The sequence below is a fragment of the Panthera uncia genome (assembly GCF_023721935.1).
Source record: "Panthera uncia isolate 11264 chromosome B2 unlocalized genomic scaffold, Puncia_PCG_1.0 HiC_scaffold_25, whole genome shotgun sequence".
In the NCBI taxonomy this organism is placed as follows: domain Eukaryota; kingdom Metazoa; phylum Chordata; class Mammalia; order Carnivora; family Felidae; genus Panthera; species Panthera uncia.
The window spans coordinates 4519505-4532322 of NW_026057581.1; the positions used below are offsets into that span (position 1 = coordinate 4519505).

The following is a 12818-nucleotide window of genomic DNA, read 5'->3' on the forward strand; positions in this document are numbered from 1 at the left end:
AGAGAGAGAGAGAGAGAGAAAGAGGCAAGGTGGGAGGGCCAGAGAAAGAGAGAGAGAGAGAGAGAGAGAGAGAGAGAGAATCCCAAGCAGGCTCTGCACTGTCAGTGTAGAGCCTGATGTGGGCTCTGTCTCATGAACCCTGAAATAATGGCCTGAGCTGAAACCAAGGGCCATAACCTTAAGCGACCGACTATAATTCAGGTCATGATCTCATGGTTTCTGAGTTTGAGCCCCATGTTGGGATCTGTGCTGACAGCTCGGAACCTGGGGCCTGTTGGATTCTGTGTCTCCCTCTCTCTCTGCCCCTCCCCTGTTCACACTCTGTCTCTCTTTCCTTAAAATAAATAAACATTAAAAAAATTAAAAAAAAATAATAAAACTAAAGCTTCATTCTATCTTTCAAATTATTTATTTCCTGCTCTTTCTTTTTTTTTTAATTATTTTTTTAATGTTTATTTATTATTGAGAGACAGAGAGAGACAGAACATGAGCAGGGGAAGGGCAGACACAGAATCTGAAGCAGGCTCCAGGCACAGAGCCTGACGCGGGGCTTGAACTCACAAACCGCAAGATCATGACCTGAGCCGAAGTCAGACGCTTAACCGACTGAGCCACCCAGGTGCCCCTCCTGCTCTTTCTGAATGGCATCTTTCATTGGATTTGGGTCCATATCTTTACTTTCTCATGGCTATGCCAGACTAGCATCCACTTTCATGCCCTCAGTTATTGTGTTCCTTTTTCCAGAAACTTTCTTCTTCTTATCCCTCTTTTCTCCCACCTTAACCTAGTGAAATTCTTCCCAACTCTTGAAGCTAATTTGAACGTCCTTCCTCCATGAATGCCATCTATTTAAAGTACCTTTGATTGGCCTTCCTTTTATCTTACTGTTACTCAACTCAATGCCTCTTGTTCACAATTCAGCTCTTAATTATACAGTGTAGTATTGGTCACTCTCATTTCAAATGTTTATTATTATGTTGGTAACTATTAAAAAGTCTTCAGGACAAGCATTTAGTTTTCTCTGTCCTTCAAAACACGCAGCACAGTATGCATTTTAATAGGTATTCAATAAGTATTTGTAATTGATCAGCTTCCCTACTATTTGCAAGAAAGAAGATAGATAATAGCTTATATTTCTTTCTTCTGGAAACAGTAAGACATGAGTCTTTTAATTGAAAGCTGAATTGGGGATGTTCTGTTTCAGGCAAAAGGAATGCTGATTTTTCTGCACTAATATGTAACTATATTAAGTTACATAGCATAAATGTCTGCTCAAAGCCATGGCAATAGAAAGATCCACCAAAATTGAAGCAATTGAGGTCAGAGGGGTTTGGGAAAAGCAAAATAGCAAAAGGTGATTTAAAAATAGACTTTAGGGGCACCTGGGTGGCTTAGTGGGCTGAGCATCTGACTTGATTTTAGCTCAGGTCATGGTCCCAGCCTTGTGGGATCAAACCCTTCATTGGGCTCCATGCTGAGCATGAAGGCTGTTTGGGATTCTCGCTCTCTCTCTCTCTCTCCCCCCTCCTCCTTTTGCCTCTTTCCCCTGCTTGCTCTCTCTGTCTAAAATAAAAATAATAAGTTAAAAATAAATTAAAATAGATTATTTATAGATTTAAATTTCTGTAACACTGCTAACAATGTCATCTTCAATTAAAAAGGAAAGTGGTCTAGTGGTAGAAAAAGAACAAATAATAAGAAATAATGTGCTTCTGGTAGTAATTACCACTGTTCACTAAGTATATCTGCTTCCCTACCCTTCTGGGCACATGGTAGTTTTGTCCTGCCTTGATCCAGTGATGTTAGGGGTAGCCATGTGACTTGCTTTGGCCAAAGAAATGAGAGTGAATGTGGTGTCACTTTCAGGTGGAAACTTTAAAAGCCAGTGAAGGATTTGCCATATTCCTGATTTCTGCCTGAGTGATCATGGAAGCATGTGATACTCCGTAATTCTGAATTCCTGAAAGTACGTAGTGAACAGTCTGTGTGCAGGTCTGTGATGGAAAGAGTGTGAGTGAGAGACAGACCTTTGTTGTTTAAGCCACTGAGTATAAATGATTGCTGTTCAGGCTCATCAAACCACCACCTGTGGGCCAGTTGCCTGTTTTGATAAAATTTTACTGGAACGTAGGGAAGACATTTGTTTCTGTGTTGTCTGTGTCTGCGTTCATGCTACAACTGAATTGACTAATTACAACAGAGACCATATGGCCTGCCAGCTGAAAATATTTACTATCACTCTTTAAGAAAAAGCTTGTTGACCTCTGACCTAGGGTATCCTAACTCTGATAGAACTGAAAGTCTTTGATAAGTGTCCTTTTATGGCTACCTCCTGTTTTGTACACAACACAAAAGATACAGTACCTAGCTAGCTAGCTTCCAAGATGGCAGCGGTGATCCCCAACCCTGAACACAAGGCTATTCACATCTCTGTGCACTTCCTTCCCACACTGAGCAGGGCTGACTTATGTAACCAATGTGGAAGTAATGGAGTGTGACTTCCACGTCTGGGTCATTAAAGATCGTGTGACTCCCATCTGCCTCTCTCTGAGACCACTCACTCTGGGAGAAGCCACTACCATGTTCCAAGGGCACTTGAAGCCTTAGGGAGAAGCCACATGGTGAGAAAACGAGGCCTCCTGACAACAGTTATGTGGGTCAAGCCCTCAGATGATTGCAGCCTCAGCCAAGGTGTTAACTACATGAGTGCTCTGAGCCCAAATCACCCAGGTAAGCCACTCCTGGAGACCTGACTTAGAAGAAATTATATGATAATAAACATTTGTTTTTTTATTTTAGTTTTTTAAATGTTTATTTATTTTGAGAGAGAGAGGGAGGGGCAGAGAGAAAGAGAGAGAGAGAGAGAGAGAGAGAGAGAGAGAGAGAGAGTCCCAAGCAGGCTCCACGCTGTCAGCTCAGAGCCCAATGTGGGGCTCCAACTCGAACCGTGAGATCGTGACCTGAGCTGAGATCAAGAGTCTGATGCTTAACTGACTGAGTCACCAGTCGCCCCACATTTGTTGTTTTAACACTAAATTTGGGAGTAATTTGCTATTCAGAAGTAGATAATTAATGCAATATTCAAATGAAAAAATATCCTCGTACTCTGTACACTTACACATCTATGTATTTGCTTGTGGGATTTTACAGACACATGCACATTGTTTTACTATTTTATTACTGGACAAAGAATTTGTGGACTTCCATAATTATAGTATACTTGTGTGAATATAGATAAGGTTATCTTACCTGTGGAAGAAATTATTATACATGTATAGATCTCTCCCATTTCCTTTTTAACACTGAATCTTTGTGGAATACAGGTGAAATGTGTTCTGAGAAGGAAGGAAAAGAAACTCCTAATATTTCAGTATTTCTTGATAGGGTAACTGCTCGTGTTTACCCTAAGTTCTTTGTATGCAGGATTAGGGTAGAATGAATGGAGCAAACTGCTCATAGTACTTAATTATTTCATTTCTAAGTGATGATGCAAAAGTGTCAGAAGCCAGGTTTTTCCAATTAACTACTATAACCTTTATATATACATTAAATGGAACAGTTAGTAATAACATTTGGAATTGTAAGAGTGACATATGGAATCAAGAAAGACCTTTGAAATGAAATTAAGGAATAGTCAAGAGGCAAAAGTCCATAGGAAGCAGGCTTCAAGGAAAACTGAATAAAAGTGTTCCTGATGGCATTTGCTTTTTCTTTTGCATATTGAGACCAACAGGCAAAGAAAATGGGTAAAAAATTCCTTCTCAAATGGTATCAGCTGATTAGTTTGCATAGCAGTTTGTATGTATTTAACCCAAAATATAAACAAATAAATTAACCCAAAATATAAACAAACGATTTTTGGATAGTACTGGTAGGCATAAAGCCTGAGAAATAGAAAATAAAAAAGGAAAGTTAGAAAGAAAGAGAGTGGGGAATGAAAAAAGGCTAAAAAATGAAGAAAATCCATGGAGCCATGTGAGTATTCACGTGCATAGTCCTTGGATTCTTAACCATGTTCCAAACTTGGGGACAATGCAGGTTATCTGGCCAAATCTCATTTTCTAAGCCTGTGGCTTCCCTTGGGCCTTCAGGAAATAAATAGTCCACTATCAGTCAGCAAATGAGTACTGGCTTCCACAGCTTGGGCCCCCATGAAATGAGGCCAGGACTAGAGGAGAAATTCATCAACTCACTGCTACCCCAGCGAAGACCTCAAAACATAGTTTCTTTCTCCTTTTTACATCATGTTTGTTTAGGGGCGCCTGGGTGCCTCAGTCGGTTAAGCATCTGACTTCAGCTCAGGTCATGACCTCACAGTTTGTGGGTTCAAGCCCCACGTCAGGCTCTGTGCTGACAGGTCGGAGCCTGGAGCCTCCTTCAGATTCTGTGTCTCCCTCTCCCTCTGCTCCTACCCCATTCATGCTCTGTCTCTCTCTGTGTCGCAAAAATAAATTAAAAAGTTAAAAAAAAAAATTTATATCACGTTTGTTTAGTGACCGTATGACTCTATTGTGGACGGAAGGGCTGTATGTGCCTTGAATAATCCCTGTTGGACTGTGAGATTTTATTATTAAATCCCATGTTATCATACATACCTTAAATGATAAGCCTGTATGGTTGAATTTAGGAGACCAGGTTCCCGGTGCTGTTGCATATACGATCAAACTATAGAGCTAATTCTCCAGGCCTGGATTGTCTAAGCATAAACTTGTCCTGTGTAGATGTTCATTGTGCTGATTAATTTTTATGTAATAAATATGACCAACAGTCAAGACCATATCTGATAAACTAAATAGCACTATGAAGGAATAAAATATTTGAGAATTCCTGAAAAATCTAGCATGCTTGCTGACCATAAATATGAGGAGAGCTGTTGAGAAAACCAGATTTTTCTAAGAGAAAAGAATGTGTGTGTAGACAATGTATATCTTAAAGGGAAATTCTTTGGTTCTTTTTAGAATAGTAAACAATTGTTAAATACTTTATTGGATTTCTTGTTGTCATATATTTAGGCAATGTAAGCATTCACTTGAGTAATCATTTCCTAACTTGGACTGAACGTGCAGGAGTTGGCTTGGAGGAGGTTAGCCTTGGAGCCCCCTGGATTCTGTTTCTTCGGGGAGGAGGCTGGCACAGAATCTTCAAAAAGTGTCATTTTATTAAAAATGTAAACTGGGATGGCACCTGCTTTTCAACTAAGAAAATGTTTTACAATGTATCTAATGTAAATTTAACCCTCTAATGCAATTTAAACCCTCCAAGGGGAAATTAGGCAGATTAAAAAATTTCTTCTTAAATGTATTTTTAGAGAATGAGCAGGAGAGAGGGGCAGAGGAGAGAGAGAGAATCTCAGGCTTAGTGCAGAGACCAGCGAAGGGCTCTGTCTCACGACCCTGCTGAGATCACGACCTGAACTGATGCCAAGAGTCGGACCCTCAACCCATTGAGCCACCCAGACGCCCCACTGAAGCAGATATTTTTAATCAAGATGCCCACCATCATCATTCCACAAATCCCATTGTTTGAAGCAGCCTAACTCAAAGAAGCCAATTCTAACATGATTGAGTGGTTTTCCCGTAGTTAAAGCTAAATTTTAACTGAGTCCTATCTGACTTTTATCTGAATTTCATCAGAACATTATGGTCATGGCATTTTAAAGATTTCTTTCCTTTGATCATCCTTCCCATTTTACAGCCCTTCCAAATTGCAGAGAAGATTGAGCTAGAAGTGTTTTCTTCCCCCAGAGCACACTGCTGATATTTCTTGGCTCATCTCACTGAGACCAGACGTGGACCCCCTGCACACAGGGTCATAGGATCTGTTCAGCTGTGACCAAGAATCTCCAGTTCTATGGCATAGTAGCTGAAATGGAAAACTGCATTTTTTACCTTGACATCTCCTCCATCCTAGTTTTTCAGGATTGATGATTGGGGTAAATGTAAAAACATTTCAATGGTTTCTTAGATAAGATACCAAAAGCACAAGCAACAACAAAAGAAAAAATACATAAAGTGAACTGCATCAACTTTAAAACGTTTGTGTTTCAATGAACAGCACCAAGAAAGAGAAAAGACAGCTCACAGGATGGGAGAAAATATTTGCAAATCATATATCTAATACACCTCAGTAATAAAAATGCAACCCAACTAAAAAATGGGCAAAATCTCTGAGTAGAAATTTCAACAAAGAAAATAGAAAGATGACCAAAAGCACATGAAAGGACGCTTAGCACCCTTAATCATCAGGGAATGGTAAATCAAAACCCCCGTGAAATACCCCTTCACATGCACCAGGGTAACTATAATCAGAAAGAGAGATAACAACAAGGATGTGGAGAAGGAGTCCCCAGACACTGCTGGTGGGAATGTCAAGCGGTGCCATCACTTCGGAAAATAGTCTGGCAGTTTCTCGGATGGTTAAAGATAGAGTTAACATCTGCCCCCCAGTAACGTCACTGCCAGGTGAATTCATTTCTCACCAAAGAGAATGGGAAACACATGTCTGCACAAAAGCTTGTATACAAATGCTCATAGCAATATTATTCATAGCCAAAATATTCATATTCATAGCAATAGTATTCATAGCCAAAGAGCAGAAAAAAACCTTAAATATCCATCAACTGGTGAGTGGATAAACAGAAGATGATTTATCTGAAGAATATGAAACACTAATTTGAAAAGATCTCTGTACTCCTATGTTCACTGCAGCATTGTTTACAGGAGCCAAGATATGGAAGTAGCCCAAGTGTCCGTCCGTAGACGAGTGGATACACAAGATGTGGAGATACATACGATGCAACATTACTCAGCCATAACAAAGGATGAAATCTAGCCATTGGCAACGACATGAATGGACCTTGAGGGTATTATGGTAAGTGAAGTAAGTCAGATGGAAGAGGACAAATTCTGTGTGGTTTCACTTCTAGGTGGAATCTAAAAAACCGAACGAACGAACCAACAAAACGAAAACAAATTCACAGATATAGAGAATGGAGTGGTGGTTGCCAGAAGGGAAAGGGGTTGGGGGTTGGACGAAATGGGTAAAGAGCTCAGCTGTATGGTGAAGGGCAGTAACTAGACTCTTTGTAGTGTATACAAATATCGAGTTATAATGTTGTACACCTGAACCTTACATAATGCCGTGTACCAATTTTACATCAATAAAAAATATGAAATACGCAGTGAACTATTATTCAGCATTAAAAAGGAAGTAAGTACTGAGATATAATACAACACAACATGAATGAACCATTACACTTAGAAGCCAGTCACAAAAGGACACATATTGTGTGATTCCATTGATATGAACCATAAGAGAAGGCAACTCTGGAGAGACAGAAGATAGATTAGTGGTTGCCTGAGACTGAGGAAGATGATAAGGGGGAGTACCTGCTAATGGGCACAGGGTTTCTTATTTGGGTGACGAAAACATCCTAAAACTGTGATTAGACAACTCTGTGAAAATACTAAAAACCATCGAATTGCACACTCTAAATAGGTGAATTTATGCTACGTCAATCATACTTGTAGCTGTTATTTAAAAAACTCTTCTATGGAAGTGATCAAGGGTACAAGTCAGGGGCAGATCAAGAAGACAGGGGCCTGTTGTCATGGGGGAGGTGGTGGCACTTGGTGGCTACCGGTGGCCAAGGAAGAGGCAGTGACACTGGACTTGGTTGGGGGCGGCAGCAGATTTGGGGCTTCCGCAGCTTCTTCCAGGGTGGACGTCCAGCACAGCTGCTGTTGAGACCCAAGATCTTACTTCTCGTCCCTCGATTGGAGTATTGGTGTACCGGCCATCTTCAGACGCCTCTGGAAGACAGATGAGGAAACTGAGGCCTGGGGAAGTTACAAAACTTGTTCAAAGTCACACAGTTTGTAAAGGACACAGCCAAGACTAGAGTGGGTTGTCAAAATTAAAATGAACAGACTACAGCAAAGTTTTAGGGGAAAGAAAGATGTTTGTGATCCACAAGCCAGTCGTCCACATCAGGGGCAGGCGGGTGAAGAAGGGGTTTGTACTGGAAAATGCAGCTTCCCGGTTGAGTACCTTGGCCATATAGAAGTTAAGGAGTCCAGAGGAAGGCACAGCTGTGAAGATGCTGTCAAAAGATTGAAAGCTGAAAGAAGTTCTTCAAAGGCTTCTTTGGAAGGCGGTCCTGTGGGTTTCAGCAGGTGGACCCCCAGTTGTGGATGAAAATACTAAGGGGTGCCTGGGTGGCTCAGTCGGTTAAGCGACCCACTCTTGATTTCGACTCCAGTCATGATCTCATGGTTTGTGAGACCGAGCCCTGCATCAGGCTCTGTGCTGACAGTGCAGAGCCTGCTTGAGATTCTCTCTCTCTCTCTCTCTCTCTCTCTCTCTCTCTGCCCCCCCACACACACTGTCTCTGTCTCTCTCAAAATAAACTTTAAAAATTAAAAAAAAAGAAAAGAAAATACTAAGGACCTCATAGTTGACCAGACAATAAAAAAAGCTACTTCCTGTGTCCCGGGTAGGAACTTGATAGAGGCTTCTCTGACATATGTCGTGATGGCACTGCTTGGCGCTGATCTGTCATTGCTCCATGGCTGTCAAGGTCATGGGTGCAAGATTGAGCATGAAGGAGAGGAAGCAGAAGCTGGAGAAGGAATGTGGGGTGACTGCTACTTTTGATGCTAGTCGGACCACTTGTACAACAGAAGGGTCATTCCGTGTCACAACAGCCACCGAGCACGCAGAATGAGAGCAATCATGAAACAGACCCAAGGTGTCCAGAAAGGGCCGGAGTGGTGGGAAGCAGACAGCATCAGCTCCCTGTGCTCATGGAGCATGTCCTGCGAGGGTCCCTTCTCATCTGCCCCAGTGACCACGCCGGTGACAGCGGTAGCATCACCATCTCCTGCCTTTCAAGTGAGTGGCCCTGACTCAGCCTCCCGTGGGCTTGCGGCTCAGCCAGCCCGCACCGCCCTCGCGGCCACAGCAATGAAGCCAGCCCTGGAGCCCTGGGCCCCGATGCTGTTCACAGGGGAATTGCAGCCACGCACTCGGGGCCGGAGGCGGTCAGTCTTCCAGTGCTGCCTCTCCAGGTCTTGTCCAGGCTCCTCACAGACACACTCCCCCTGCGGCAGACTGCTGGTTAGAAGAGGGGTTCAAGAGTGTCCAGGCTCAGCTGCCCTTCCGCGGTCAGTTCTCCAGCCTCCCGCACCCACTGCCATCACCGAACCAGCACCGCCTTTCCAAGGGAACTCATTCCTCACCTCCCAGCCTGGGCCAGTGGTCTGGTCCCACCCCTGCAGCCAGCCTTTGTCCCTGCCCAGTCCTATCCTGTGGCCAATGGGATGCCCTATCTGGCACCTCATGTGTCTGTGATGGGCATCACTCCCTCCCGATGGCAGCCAATGTGTATGACACTGTGGGCCACCCTCAGGCTGCCCACCCCCATCAGCCTCCCAGCCCGGTCAAGCCCCAGACATTCCCTTAGTAGGGGACAAGCCTACTTTCCTACAAGACTGCCAGTCTTTCATTAAGCCTCCTGCTCAGCACCCCAACGGTTCTGTAGCTTTCAGCGGTGTAGACGATGGCGGGTTGGCCTCATGAGATGAGCACACGGAGGTTCCTGCAGGCACCTGTCCAGTGCATCCTTCTGAAACCCGGTGGGCTGCATTAGGAAGCAAGTCCAGGCAGCGTACTAACCCCTCACCCACCAACCCTTCCTCCAGTGACTTACAGAAGATGTTTGAAATTGAACTTTAAGCAGTCTGTATGGCTTATGTATGTTGTGTGTACCTAGGGAAGGGCAGGGGCAGAGGTCAAAGGAGCAAAGGGAACTTTGCCTTCCCTGTCAGTTTACTTTCCACTAATCCCAAGGGTCCCAAGGAGCATGTCCAGGCACAGGGTTCTGTGAAAGGTGCTTTTGAAAAGAAAGGGGCAGGAACATTTCTAGAGAAAAGTTGTCTTGCAGTTAGGCTAAAGAAGTCAAGGAAATGTTGCCCCCTGTCCACCTCCTGCTCCTGCAGTCCCTCACAGATCTCGGACAGCAGAGAGGCATTAGTATATGGACAGGAGTCTGTATTCAAAGCACATTTACTGGAGTATAAAACAGTAGGGGAAGCAAAACCATCTCCCTTTGTTTTTCATGCCATTTGCCTGCCGCCCCTCAGTGCTGAGCCCAAGAACGTGGTGGCCTGCGCTTGGGCTGGGGACAAGAGATAGGCGGGCTATGCTGCCAGGATTCCCAGGAGGTCACATCAGCAGTTGTCCAGCAGATTTTAGGTGTATCTTTAGGTATATTGTAGGTGTAAAGTTGAGCTTCCACTTTGAGTAAGAATAAACAAATCTGTATCAAAAAAGCCAAAATCCTTATTTTCATGCATTTACATATTTTAAATAGTTGTCAATATTAAAAAGTTGTATGAATGTAAGTGATCTTGCCAAAGGTAAAAGGGTTACCTGTAAGAAGCTGTACATCTGATTGATTTATCAGTGATGCACGTCAAAGTGGGGAGAGGGAAGGTTGGGAGTCCCAGATGAGATCTCTGGCTTATTTGGTATCATTCGTGGTAAGTAGCACATTGCAGCAACACATGCGAGTGACAAATACAGTCACTAGGTGCTGGTTGTAAAGAAAAGAAAGAGCAGTGTTGTCCTGGGTTTCAACCTGGGGTGAAATTCTAATGTCGTTATTTTGTTTTGTTTTTTATTATTTTTACAAAGTTTATTTATTTTTGAGAAAGAGAGAAAGAGAAAGTGGGCAGGGGAGGGGCAGAGAGAGAATTCCAAGCAGGCTCCGTACTGTTAGTGGGGAGCCCGACACGGGGCTTGAACCCACAAACCGGGAGATAATCACTTGAGCCTATGTCAGACACTCCACTGACTGAGCCACCCAGGTGCCCCTAATGTCATTATTTTAATGGAATCAATCTAAATACACTTTGTAGAGAATATGTATTGGCCCCGATGGACTGCTGCAGTTTCTTTATGTCAATCCTCTATGTTTGAACACTAGGGTGACAGTGACCTCATCATATCCATCCATGGGAGCACAGGTTACCGTGTTGGTTTGTCATGCGGGTCTTGGTGGGTTTTGTTTTGTCTCTTAGATTTGTGGGGGTGGAGAATCTGGTTTTATTAGCTGTGTGGGAGTCTGTCCGCTCACTTGAGAGCAGAGCATCCTGTTGCCAGTTGCAGCCACTTGACCTTTGGTAACAACATGAGATCCCATCTCATTTTTACTTTTGAATGTTGGCTTCACAATCAAATGTAAGCTGTATGTATTTGTACTGATAAGGATTTATAATCTGCTGGGGCGGCTGGGTGGCTCAGTTGGTTAAGCCTCTGACTCTCGATTTCAACTCAGGTCCTGATCTCCCAGTTTGTGAGTTTGAGCGGCAAGTTGGGCTCCACATTGACAGCATGGAGCCTGCTTGGGATTCTGTCTCTGCTCACTCTGTCTCTCAAAATAAATAAACTAAAAAAAAATTATTTTAAAAAGCTTAACTTACAATCTGCTTTAACAAAAAATGTTCTTCGTAGGGAAAAAAAAGACATGAACCAGTGTTAATTTTTTTAATATCTTTTTTTGGTAACTAAATGTCATAAACTACCCTAAATCTTCAATAGTGATGATTTACAATTATCAGTATGTGATTGTGAAAATCAATCAGGGAAGTAGTAGCAGGAATTTCATCTTTCAGTTCTGGACAAGAATTTATATGGAATGGTAGCTCACAAATAATTCTTTTGGGTCATGGGTGAAAAAAAAGGGTATTGCAGGTACTCTATTTTGATTTTCCCAAGTGAAGGGCAGTAATCCGAGGGACTTCTAAATTTCATCATACTGAGTAGAGATCATAAAGGAGTGTAGCTTTACTTCTGTCGAGCATTGACTTTTGCTGATTACCGACTTATAACTGCGTTATCAGCACATCAGAGCTCTGAAAAATGGGCCTCAACGCCCTTGATTCATCCGCAAACGTCCCACAGTACCCTCTTCCTATTTTCCTAAGACCGTGAACTACATAGGGCACTAGGTCTCTCAGGTCCTGGGGGATCCCAGTAGAAACTGTATTCTGAAACGCGGGACGATCCGCAGGTGCAACTGTCGTTCTCCCAAGTCACAGCAGCCACGTTCTAAAGGCGTCCAACGGTGACCTTCCTCAGAGCCTGAGGACCGCCCTCCCTGCCCGCGCACGTGGCGAGGTGGGGACGGAGCCACGTGGGACCCGTGGAAGACACTCTCCGCAGCGCGCGGCTGACATTCCAGGCGCTGGAAAGGAGTTGTCAGCTTCTCGCTGCAAGACCCTGCGCGCAGACCCTGTAGTGAGAAGTGAAGCACAGTGAGGTGAAACGGGGATCGTCCCCGACCTCCCATCACACTTCCCTTTCCCTCCCTCATTCCGCCCCCGCCTCCGCCAACTCTCAGCCCGCTGGCTCAGCTCAGACTCGCCGCCAGACCTATCGCGGGGGCCGACCGAGACCCCGGAAGAGGGACTCCATCCGGGTGCTTTGTGCGGGCGAGGGAAGGGCGTGGCTTTATGACGACCGTGAGCGGGTGGGGCGAGGAGCCAACTCAGGAGCTGGGACAGCCAGACCGAGGGGGCGGCGGGAGTATGGGTTGCAACTTGCCACGCCCCGTGGAAACTCCATGCTGCTCGGGAGGGGAGTCTCTATTCTCAAACTCTCCTTAGAGGCGGGAATGTCAACTAAGAAGTTTAATTTCAAAGACTCATCCTTTGGAAAGCTTCTTCATACTCTCTCCTGCTGCCCTTCTTTCCTCTCTGCTTGATAACCACGGGACACTCTCCGCCTCCGGCCTTCCCTCCCCCCCTCGCTCTGTG

The 12818-nt window shown here is 44.1% G+C and overlaps 1 long non-coding RNA gene and 1 pseudogene across 1 annotated transcript; one reads left to right on the forward strand and one right to left on the reverse strand.

Moving 5' to 3' along the window:
* LOC125939322 (protein numb homolog) overlaps positions 1 to 10038 on the forward strand; it is a 70690-nt pseudogene extending 60652 nt beyond the window's left edge.
* A 1495-nt stretch (positions 10039 to 11533) lies between these two features.
* Positions 11534 to 12786, reverse strand: LOC125939424 (uncharacterized). Its single transcript, XR_007463050.1, has 2 exons — positions 12436 to 12786; positions 11534 to 12295 (listed from the first exon to the last, which is right to left on the reverse strand). It is a non-coding gene; the product is annotated as an uncharacterized LOC125939424 (long non-coding RNA).
* Positions 12787 to 12818: the final 32 nt, after the last annotated feature.